The sequence below is a fragment of the Carya illinoinensis genome, chromosome 1 (genome assembly GCF_018687715.1).
Source record: "Carya illinoinensis cultivar Pawnee chromosome 1, C.illinoinensisPawnee_v1, whole genome shotgun sequence".
Classification (NCBI taxonomy): domain Eukaryota; kingdom Viridiplantae; phylum Streptophyta; class Magnoliopsida; order Fagales; family Juglandaceae; genus Carya; species Carya illinoinensis.
The window spans coordinates 17,335,336-17,347,558 of NC_056752.1; the positions used below are offsets into that span (position 1 = coordinate 17,335,336).

General features: G+C 34.2%; 1 long non-coding RNA gene across 2 annotated transcripts; it reads left to right on the plus strand.

Annotated features, from left to right (window-relative positions):
* The first annotated feature begins 3,418 nt into the window (after positions 1-3,418).
* LOC122312442 lies at positions 3,419-6,504 on the plus strand. Of its 2 annotated transcripts, XR_006243186.1 has the most exons (3): positions 3,419-3,842; positions 4,039-4,044; positions 5,977-6,504. It is a non-coding gene; the product is annotated as an uncharacterized LOC122312442 (long non-coding RNA). The 2 variants fall into 2 exon arrangements; XR_006243188.1 differs by having other exon boundaries at positions 4,039-6,504.
* Positions 6,505-12,223: the final 5,719 nt, after the last annotated feature.

The window sequence follows — 12,223 nt, forward strand, 5'->3', positions numbered from 1 at the left end:
TCTCTTTCCAGATCATCTATACGTGGCCGAAGATCACGGGCATATTGTTTTAGCACTTTATTCTCCACCTTCAGTTCTTGTTCTTACGACTCTTCACAGAGCGCTTCTGACGCAACTCAAATATTTGATTATTGAGTTGATTGACCTCATTCACTCTTGCTAATAACCTCGAAGATAGGGTCATAATAGAGGTAGCATAATGAGTACTAAGAAATCTTGATTATACAATGACCTCATAATCACTGCTTTCAGAAAAATGAATTTATACTCCTATCATAAGAGTAACATCATCAGGAGAGTAAATGGAAGGATGAGGCACAAATGATTCTTGATTCAAATCTGGAATATTGGCGAAAGGAAACTGTCCAGCCATAATATTGTTATAGATAAACAAATGCAAAATCAAGAAACAATGTGGAGATTTCTTCTCTCGTAAATATCATTCTCTCGTGAGTTTTTTATGAGAAATGATGATCCTGTAAATAGAAATTCAGAGTTTTTCAAAATTTTCATAGCATCTTTATTGCTTCACAGCATCTCTCTACAAGAGACAAGAGAGGTAGACTTATAGCCCTGCGTCGCTTGTCTGACCTAAACAGTTCCAGAAGAGAAGTAAAATACTGCGGTCTTGTCTAGCTGAAATGGCTCCAGAAGAACAATGAATATTTCGTAAAAACTATGTTATACACAGGAACTTCAGAAGAGCACAACTCCAGAAGAATAATGAATTTAATGTTAAAATGATCTTGAATAATTATGACGAATTTCTTCACCAAAACATTACCAACTGCATCATTTAAAGAGTTGGTACATAATATTGAGATGCATCAACGCAAGAACATTTCACAATAAAGACATTGAAACTCTACATACATTTGAGGGGGCAAAAAATAATCAGACAAATTGTACTCTTTTTCCTTAGTAAAGGTTGTATCCCACTGGATTTTCCTTGGTAAGCTTTTAATGAGGCAATCCTAAAGCATTCAAAAACACATTAGAATGTTGTATTCGTTTTCTTTTGCCAAAATTTTTTACCACTGGGTTTTTTTACAAGGTTTTAATAAGGCATATTCTTTGTGTATGGTCATCAAAGAGGAAGTGTTATAAATATTCTTTTTTTCTTTGCTAGAGAATTGGCATTGGAAAAAAGTGAAGAGAGAGAAAAGAAATGAGGGGGAGAGAGAGGAAGAAAGAAAAGAGAGAAAATGAGAGAGTTGAAGGTTCCTATAGGGATTCTTTACAAATATGTGTATATGTACTACGTAAGAAAAATTAAGTATTAATAGTGAATAATATTGAGCTCCTAAAGAGCCGATTTTATCTTTATTATTCTTATTATATTTCTTTAGTTTCACAACAAAACTCTCAATATAAGTAAAAAAGATAATCGTTCAATCAAACATTCCATTTCGGCTATGTTTTTTTGTTTATTATTTTTCTATTTCTTTGATCAATCCCCTCTTTTTCACTTTTTGTTATGATCTTCATGTTCCTTACTGTAAATAAACCAAGAATATGTTATGTTTGGCTCCAATATTGGTTGGGCTCTTATTTTATGGGAATTAGTCTTGATCAGCACATAAATATTTTTTTCTGATTCTGATTGTTTAAATTTTAACAAAGTTATCATAAAGTTATTTTAACAAAGTTATCGTAAGGTTTTATAGTGTGAAATTATAAGAAAGCTTTCAAAATAAATCACATATACATTTAAATGATTTTCCAAAACTCTAGGGGATGCAATTGCACCCTCTCACATACACGTGGCTTGACCATTGCACGTACGTATCAATGATTATATTCATAAAGATTCAAGTAACATGTTTAGTATTAGGATATGATTCATATTCTCTCTTAAAATAATCGATCATAATTTTAGGTGTTAATAGCTCGTTAAATTAATGAGTCGAGTCAAACTCGAATTTGATGAGTCTATCAAGGGAATTTGATTAAAGAGGAAGGGGCTATCTGGTGGGATACCAAGAGGCAGCTATTAATAATAGAATTGGGATGCTTGGCCAACTCGAATTGTGTTTTTTTTTTTTTTTTCGTTTGTAGGTGTGTTTTCAAGCAAATAAGGGAAGTGCCGACTGGGTTGTTTTCTAACTGCTGTCCGCCAACACGTGCCCCGCCAGGATGTTGGCCAGCCGCTGATCTTCAAGTCCACCACGCACCACTGGGGAGCCACTGGCTGATTCAAAACTTGACTTTTCTGAGACCTCAAACTCCAGAAAAGCATAGTCCGACCGTCGGCTCTCCTCCAGCTACTCTTGCACCACAACCTTTGTTTTTTTTTTTGTCTTCTGTCCCTCCGTTCCATTGATGCTTTGGTGTTTTTTTCTTAATTTGTATTTTCACGGCCTCTATTGTCGTGTTTCTTGTTTGTTTTGGTGTTCTGTTCGTTTCATGTGAAGTCCACGGTGAGGTGATGAGCTGTTGAGCGGTCGCAATCTGAGGCAAAGAGCTGAGAGCGGCGGGCGATGCTACGGCCGGTCTTCACTGTGGAGGTTGCTGTGGTCCGTTCTTAAGCTGGGTGCTCGTGATGCCGATTGCCTATGGAGGGTGTGCCTTCGGAGCTCATGCCGTGCTCGTGGTTGGGTTGTTTTTGTTTTGTGGGTTATCTGTTTATTTAGTTTTAGTATAGGTATATGCTATTGGACTATTTGTTCATAGTAATTGTCTTCGCATTTCGCCTCCCTGATGGTTGGAGGGGCCATCCAGCCTCTGGTCATACACAGCGTTTACTCTCTCTTTTGAGAGTTTTAGAAGTTTAAGACAATGTCCGTCACTTTGTGTGCGGGGAAGCTCCTGAGCAGTTGCGTTAGTTGATTTTGTAGTCTGGTTCTCCTGATTTATAAGTCATAGTTGTAACTTTGTTTACTGAATGAATGCAATGAAGCATATTTCCATAAAAAAAAAAAAAAATGGGATGCTTGGCAACTCTAACTTGGGAGAGATTTAAGCAAAACTTAGATGACAAGTTCTTTCTCAAATTGGTTATACAGCGACCTCCCCCAATATTCGTAGGGTCAAAATATGGATAATTTTATTGAGCCTAAATTTGATTTAATGAGCTATTTTAGATAAGTCTATCAGCAAAATTGCATTGAGTTTGGCTATGAATTTTTAATTAGGCCTAGAGGCCCAAAAGTTTTTTAAGGCCCATTGAGGTTTAGACAAGGATTTTGGATGGAATTAATGGGTCAATATTTTTAGAAGCCTAATTGATATTTATCATATAAGTCTAAATAGGCTAAAGACTCAAAATTTATATAATAAGTTAATGATTTCTATTGAGCAAATGGACCCATATTTAATTGATATTAGGCCCAATGAATTATTTTAACAGCCCAAAAATATTTATTTGACTCATTTTGAAAATTAAGATAGGCCTATTAGACTTGTTAATTGACCTGGCCATAAAATTATAGCAAGCCTCGTCATTGCCTAGCCATTGCCAATGCTAAGTCCAAAATGTAAAGGAATGTGGAAAAAGCCATCTGCATTGGACTGGATATATGCCCCAGGTTTGACATTTCTACTACAGTAAGTCTTAAGCCTTTTCCAAGTCTGGCGAGAGACTGTTCTGCTGCCAAAGAGTAAATTATATTACTTTCTCTCCTTCCTCCCGCTCAATATTTCGCTCGTTTATTCTCTTTCCTCCCGAAACTCTCCATTTCCAGTTTCTTTTCTTTCTTTCTCTGGAAAACATTTTCTTTTCTTCGACCCACTTCTCTCCATCTTCTTTCTTCTCCAACCCACAAGGCCTCTCCATCTTCTGGATTCTCCAACCCGCAAGGTCTCTGTCTCGCTCTCCATTGGTCATCTTCCTTCTCTCAAACGTAAGTCTCTCTTCCTCTCTCTTCTCTCCCGCATCTCCGATTCTTATTTTCTAGTTCATCGATTCTTAAAATGGGTTTTTGTTTTGCAATTGTTTTTCTCAAACACTGATCTCTTTCTTGATTATTGCTGGAAAATCGATTCTCCCTTTATTGGGTTCCATTCCGCCTCTCAACTGTTACCGTAAGCGTTTTCCAGTAAAAGGTATATACAATCGTTTTGTTCACTCTCATTTTTGGATGAATCCCGATTTTCTGATTGTTTTGGACATTTTTTATGTTTGGAGCTTGCTTTTTAAGTTTTGATTGGTGGAAGAACTCAGCTTGTTGTAGTTGATTGATTTACTTTTATACATCAAACTTTCCTCTCTATTTTTTTTTTTTTTGTTTTTTTTTCTATACTTTAATTTTTTCAGTTTTTATTCTGACTTTGGCTATATTCATACCTGCTGACAATTTTGGTTATTGGAGTATATGACTGCCGAATGATATTGTTACTTGCATAAACTTATTCTAATTTCCAGAACCTTTGCCCTCTCAAAAGTTATACCCTAATTTTGAACTGAGGCTGTCACATTAACATTTCCATAACTAAACCATGATCTCCAATCCATTGAAAACTGATTATTTTATTCAACTCCAGTTTGTAAATGAACTACATGTAAGAAGGCAATCAAGGAAGAGATTGGCAGAGATTTTCAGTTTGAAATTTCTATTTCATTAAGTTGGTTGTGGTTCTTTTTATTTAGTGAGAAGTATCCCTAATGTTAATTTCCATAGCCGCTGAAAAGTTATGTATTGACTCTTTCTACAAGGAACAAATATGAAGGAACAAAAGTAACTTTATAATGCACTGAACACAATTACTTTAACTAAATAAATGACATATTTCTAACTACTGATATGCATTAAACTACATGAGATCTCTCTACTCAAAATATAAAACTACATACTTCATGCATAAATGAAGTTGATTTGTTCTATAAATTCTCAGAATGGGGACACACTATTTCAAGGTTTTGCATTATTCTTCATTTCCCATGGTGCATATTTTTCTCACAAACTGAGGATACTTCATCCATTGAACCCTCAAGTTTTTGAAGTATCACTTGTAAAGGTTATATTTTAGTATTTTCTATCACTCTCCATGTAAAACTAATGGTAAAGAAATGAGAGAGCCATTCCAACCCCTAATGGTGAAACTAATCCAAGCTGCAGTAATAGTTTTTGCTAATGCTTTTAAGTGTCTGCATGTTTCCTACAACTTCGCGTCAGAACTTCAAGCTAAGCAGCTGTGCTTGTTTAATGTTTGAGCTATTATGAGATAAACCGTACCTAGTACTCTTGGCTAGTAACCAAGGGAATTAAAGTGATTGTATGTTACCATGGGTTAACAAGAATGACGGCAAAAGAAAAAACCTACTATCATATAATACCAATACAGTATTTTTCTGGATATTTATCACCATTAGTCTTTTCAGTAACAATGCAACTTCCATGAGCTACTGCAGCTTTAACCGTTTTCTAAATATTTACCCCTTTTATCTTTTAAAGTAAAAGAGTGGGGAGAAACCAAGCAATAATGCAATAACTCAAGAGGAATGAGGGTTGTGCTTGTCCTCCATGCCTTCTACAGGTCAAGAAAATTATCAAAAAAGTAGTTGAGAAACTAAACAATTTATGAAATCTCAATATTTTTATCCTTTGCATTATTCTCCATCTCCCATGGTGCATATTTTTCTCACAAAGAGAGGAAAGTGAAAATTTCCCATGGTACATGTATTTTGCCGATACTTCATTTTTTGAAAGCCTTGTTTATCTCATCATTTAGAAGAGGCAAACCATTGATTTAACTATTTGAACTTTGATTTGGTCTAGTTGGGGGTGGTTGGCTCTAATTTCCAGAACCTTTGCCCTCTCAAAAGTTGTTTGTATATGCATGTATCATATCATGTTATTTGTACAAGCCTATGAGAGATTTACGTTTGAAAAGATCATCCCTGTCTGCATCCTTTAATTGATAGATGGTTCAGTAGCCCTTATGCCTTTTGCTTAATGATAGATGGTTAAATCAATTCATATTGCTTTTCTGCATTGTTTTCTATATTGCTGTCTCTCTCTATTGTTTGCTGAAAAGCTGAGAAAGAAAGGGAGAGGAAGTGGAAGTCGATGGAAGGCAAAGATGGTGAGATCAAGATTGCCTTAGCTCAGATAACTGAAGATAGAGCGAGCATGGAAGAGCGGAGGCAAGGTGTGTTAAAGGCAGACCGTGAAAGAGCAGCAACATTTGAACTAAAGAAGAAGAAGTTCAAGGCAAAGATGATGCTGCTAGATCTAAGTAACTTGAATGCCATGCAGCAAGAATATTTTGGTGCCATTCAACTGCAAATTTTTGAGGAATGGAGGTCTCATTCAGGAGGTACATCTACATCTCCTTCAACACCTTATGGCAGTGTTTAACTTCTAATGTATGTTTTGGATTTTTTTGAAATTTCAGTGGCAGCCCAGCCACATGTGGGATGGAAGAACATGTGGTTGGGTAGCAACTAAATGTTTGGACTTTTGTATAATTCTCAGCATATTATATTGTACTAGAAAATGAATTGTAAGAGTACTTTATGAACTGTTTTGGGGTAATTACTAGATTGTGAAGGCTATTTTTGAACATCAGTTTTATTTTCTGCTATTGGTGGTCTTCAGCTGGTGCAGAACGAGTTTGTTCATTTTGTGTTTGTGAAAATGCACTAGGTTAATTATTTATTGTTCATCTTGGTGTTGCCTAGGACATTTTGAATTAATTATTTTTCTCAGTTTTTATTGTTCTTGCAATCTTTACTTAGCAACTATGGTCTGTTAATAGCATGCCTGGGACAGTTTTGTTTGAGTTGCAGGTGCATGGCTGTACGTGAGCCATTTTTTGGAGAAATTGAGGAGGTTTTGGGGATTGTGTTAATAGCAATTTACTCCTGCTTGTTGATTTACATGTTGTAAAGTATACATCTACTAGAGAGTAGAAAGAAAATGTCAAAATTGTGTAGGACTTCTGTTCATTCTTGTTTCTTGGGTTTAAAATTGTATACATGTTCTTCCTTGCATGGAATATGCATCTGCAATTGGCAATCTGCATCTGCATTTTGTATCTACACCTGCATCTGCAATAGGCAATCTGCACCTGCATCTGCACCTGCAATCTGCATTTGCATCTACACGTGCAATCTGCAACCTGCATCTGCATCTACAATCGGCATCTGCAATAGATGTGATTGTGGTGCTTGCTCAAATCCTCTGATTATTAAGTACTAAAATGATGGAATCTAGAAATGTTGGTCTTGCCTTAATCATGTTGGTATTCAATAGCCAACCTTCTTTTAAAAAATAAAAATAAAGTGCAGGAGTTGGGGAAACAAGAATCAAGAAAATGGACTGATTCATGAGTGATAGGTCTATCTCTGCCCATTCTAAATACACAATGACTCGAGCATATTGCTGTTTTATACCTGGTGATTGTCTAAATTGGAAGCTGTAACCAAAGTTTAACTAGTATATTTTCTCAATTCTACACAATGGAATATATAAAATTCAATGTATTTTGTTTGTTTATTTCTGGATAACTTTTCATGCTATATAGCTTCTTTGGGTTCAATTTAGTGGAATTCAATGTTGTGTTGTATCAACACCAAGCTAGAGGGTGAGGTTCCGTGAATTTCCTATAGCTTGTATGCTAGTAAATTGACCCTCCAAAGAGTTCAAATGAAGTTTTAAATGAATACCAACTTCCTACATGTAGTGTCTTTGTAAAATATTAAAAGAAAAAAATTATCAAATATTATTAAAATAAATAATGTTATATTATTTTTTAGAGTTAGGGATAGTTAGTCTAATGTGGACTAATTTAGCTAGAAGTCCATATTATGGCCAAAACACAACATTCTATCTAAATTTTAGACTTGGCAATGGCCCATTGCCAATGCTCTAATACCGTGACGATAGAGAGAACATAAAGAAAATTGGGTCAGCCTATTTCAAATCATAATAAAAATTGCATAGGACATAAAATTTCAAAACACTTTTAAATTTAAGAAATCAAACTAGACAAAGAGAAAAGTGATGAGATTTAATTAGAATATCTAGGATTTAATAAAGACAATAATAATGATAATAATAACAATAATAATAATAATAATAAGTGACCAACAAAGACAACTGACTAAAGAGTAGGCACCCAGGAATGATCTAGTCGAGAATATGAAGTTAAAGTAGCATTTGGTTACTGAGTTGATCTCATATATTATGTTAATAGTAAAGAAAAAATAATAAAAAAGTAATGATTAAAGATTGAATAGTAGTAAATAATAATACATAATAATAATAAATATGTAAAAAATAATGATAAAATAATAAATAATAGTAGAGTATGCTGATAATATTCCACTATCCAAACTAGCCCAGTTGAAGATAAACATGGTCATTGTGTGTGCTCGAAGGTTAAGCACACCCGCCTTTCTCTTTTCTAGAAAAATGATGGATAAAATATTTTTAGAGTAACGTTAAATATAATTTTAGAATGTGTAAGTATTATGTATTTTTTTTTAAAAAGTATATGGGATTTACTATTAAAAATAATTTTTATATGGCCTTTTAAATTTACTCACTTTTTTCAAATAGAATATATAGAACTTGCACACTCTAAGACTATATGCATCATTTCTCATTTCAACCCTTTACTACAAAATGTTTTGCTCTTTCCTCTATTCGAAGTGAGCTGAATGTAGAGAAATGAATAAAGACTACAGCCTGAGAATAGGAATTATTAACGATAAGGGCTGAGATTTATATTGAACATGTCTGTGGCACATAGAATCGGTAGGATTGTCCGAGACAGAGACAATCCTTGCCTATCCGCCAGTCTCAACCATGGGCCTATCTAGTATCTATTATAACCCAAACAACAATTGTATATAAATTATACATAATAAGGTCTCCCATCCTTAGAATTATGTTGAGAAGTAGATGAACTTGGGAAACGGGTAAAAACAACTGTGACATGAATCCAATGAGAATTTTATTGAATTAAATTGGAAGAGTAGTAATTCTACTAGGTTAGGGAATAAAACTTGGTTATAGAAGCTAAAGAAATAGAGAAACATCAAAGTCAAGTCTGGGGTTCGAATAATCTTTGCACACGCTTGCTTTTACTGTGTAGATAAATTTAACTCGAGGCGAGAATGTAATTAAAAAGAATGTGAAGGGTGAGATTGGAATCCTTACAATGACTACAAAAAAATCAATAGCACAAAAATCAAGAATTTAAAATGCTAAGCACACAAGTGTAAATAGAAATATGTAAATTAAACTTGTAGGTTATGTTTCTAGAATTGAATTGCTTTGAGACTTTATTGTTTTATTCTAGAGTGGGTAAAAATGGGATGGCTTATCTTGGATTGATGACAAACAATCAACAACCTTGAAGTGATGAACGAACCTCAAGGACTTACCCTTCTAGCTTGGTGAATGTTCATTTATAAAGTTTATGACGAACAATCATTAGCCTCGGGCGTGATGAGCAAACCTCAGACCAAGAACATATCCTCCTGTCTAGGGAAGAGCTTCTTAAATGGGGAGAGAGTACCACGATCAAGAACCAGGTTAAATAATGAGTTATCATCCTTGGAGAATACTGGGCAGTATGAGGGGTCATGGCTTTTGTATAAAGTAAAGTATAAAAGAAAAATAAATGAATGAAAGTATTTATTGTTTATAAAATGAATGTTCATTGATAAAGTTTATGAAATTAATGTTTCATTGACGAGTTATATAATAAAGTATAGAGTTGGAGTTAATTGTGAATTAATGAACGGTTATGTTATTGCTTTTATGATTAATTATCAAATAAACTGTGCTTCTTAATATAGTGTTTACATATTCATTTTTTATACATATTTATGCATTAAAATGAATTGGGAAGTACAAAAATCCATAGCAATCACAAGTCTAATTTATGGATCTTGAACATTGACATGTAAATCTCAACGTAGTGGTCCACCTATGGTTTCAACATTTTTTCGTAATGAAACCACAGATTTTATGGGAGGAACACATAGAACACATTTGGATACCAAGAATATCTCAAAACATATGTAAATAATAGTGAAATTGTTTGTGAATAGTAGTGAAATAATTTGAATTAAGATATTTTATTAAGTTTTGGGAAAAAAAATGAATAAATTGAATAAAAATTTTAAAAATTGTTTGAATATAATTTTTATTTTAAAATTTAGAAATAAGAGCTAAACCACTTCATTTTAACCAAATCAAGTAAATTTTGGAGGGTGAGTCAGGCATCATGTAATAACCTGATCCAAACCAATAATTTTGAAATATAGCTTTACCGTTATGATTTCCGACCTAATAATGCTAGGATGACTACAAAATGTGCACACTAGTACAAATGAGTTTCTTTATTTTTCTTTAATCATTTTTGAAACATTCTTAACCATTAAGAAAAAAAAATATAAATTCACTACAGTCACTTCTTTAACTACAAATTTTAACAAGGTACTTGGGAGGGGTCAAGGGATTGGTAACAATGTAACATTTTCAAAAGAAAAAAGAAAAAAAGAAAAAAGAGGACACTGTTTCTGAATGGAATCAAGATGTATGCATCAGGTCAACGCCACATGCAAACATACAGTTGCTGCATGCCATCCCATTGATGCTAAAAAACAAAATATAGCTATTTGGTGCAGGAATAATAGCAACAGATCATATGCGAGTTTCAAGCACCATTCGAGGGAAGGGTAGTTTGTCTGTTATAAGGCATCATGATGTTAAAACCATCTACTGTACTAGTAGATGCGATCATTCCTGGAATCGGCGAATGCCAATGTATTTCTTTCAAGTCTTTCTGACCCTGTTTAAAGTCAAAGCACTGCTGAGTTAACAGACTGAATCAATAGAGAAATTTCTAATTAATCCATCCTCTCACTAAGGGGTAAGTTCAGATAAAAGACGAGGGGAGTGGGTTACATGATGAACAAATAGATCTAAGTTGTGTAGGTAGATCTTCAGGGGCATTTACTTGCTCTTTTGTTTTAGCTCTCAACTCTGCCTTCTCTTCTTCATCATTTCCTAAGGAAAGGTCCCATATTCTATGCAATGAAGCCAAACGATAAAAAATAAATAAATGAAACCCAGAAAAATTTAACATAAGATTATGAACTTCTATTCAAAGAAGAATAATAAAACTACAAACACATATATTTGGTTGACCACTTCTTAGTTTATGCGCAAATTCAATCTATCATGCCTATTACTTACGTTAGCTGATTGTCTGATGATGAAATAGCCAAAGTAGAGGCTTCATGTGGACTCCACTCAATGGACGTGATAGGGGATGTATGCATACCGATTAAAGTGACTCATGTGAATTGAAGTTCTTGCATTGTTGAAAACCAATATTTTTATATGTTTATTGTATGAAGTAGTTCTTATTGCGTATTTGACTTACTTTTTTTTCAATGAATATGGTTGTCTGAAGAACTGGTTAAACTGAGGTTTGAAGCTGCAAGATGAGACTTGGCTCAGGGAGAAGTGGCATATACCTAGATCTTGTATAGATGTTTTCATTTATGATTTTAATAGAATAAGGTTTAAGAAAATTTTTAATAAGAGCTTCCACGAACTCTCTCTCTCTCTCTCTCTCTCTCTCTCTCTCTCTCTCTCTCTCTATTGTTGTGCGTTTTATCTCATGAAATTCTTTTAAGGTCGAGTTGCATTCTAGTCCCTCTGTTATCTAAAGTAACTTATTCTTAAACTTACGGCACTCTCAACGACCTCTAAAATAACTAACAATATGTCAAAATAAGGTTTCCATTGAATTATATAAATCAATGTAAAAGACATATCAGCAAAAGTGGTTCCGTACATTTAACAGGAATTGTTCACACGTTTACACTTTTATTTATAAAAACATGTAAATGTCAGAATATTATTAGAACTTTTTATCTTAATAAAAAGGAAAAAAATACTCATATTAACAATTGTGCAAGACATGACAAAAGGAACACTAAGCTCTAGCCCAATTGTTGAGCTCATTGTCATTGTGTGTGAGGTCTTGGCTTCAAATCACCACCCAAACATTACCAAGTATGCTTTTCAACAGGCTCTGTGCTCGATTACAATAAAAATAATTTTATTATGGGGAAGACAAAGAATAAGTTTTGAGGAATAAGAAGGATCAAGGTTTCCTCTCCCTTGGGGCATTCGGGTAATTAAGCTCTCGTGAACAGGAGGCTCCGATATTTTAGGGCGATTGTTGGCGATTTCCTTAGGTTTTCTTTGCGTGCGGCTGCTATGGCCGCCGTAGGGACTGAGGCTCTGCCGGG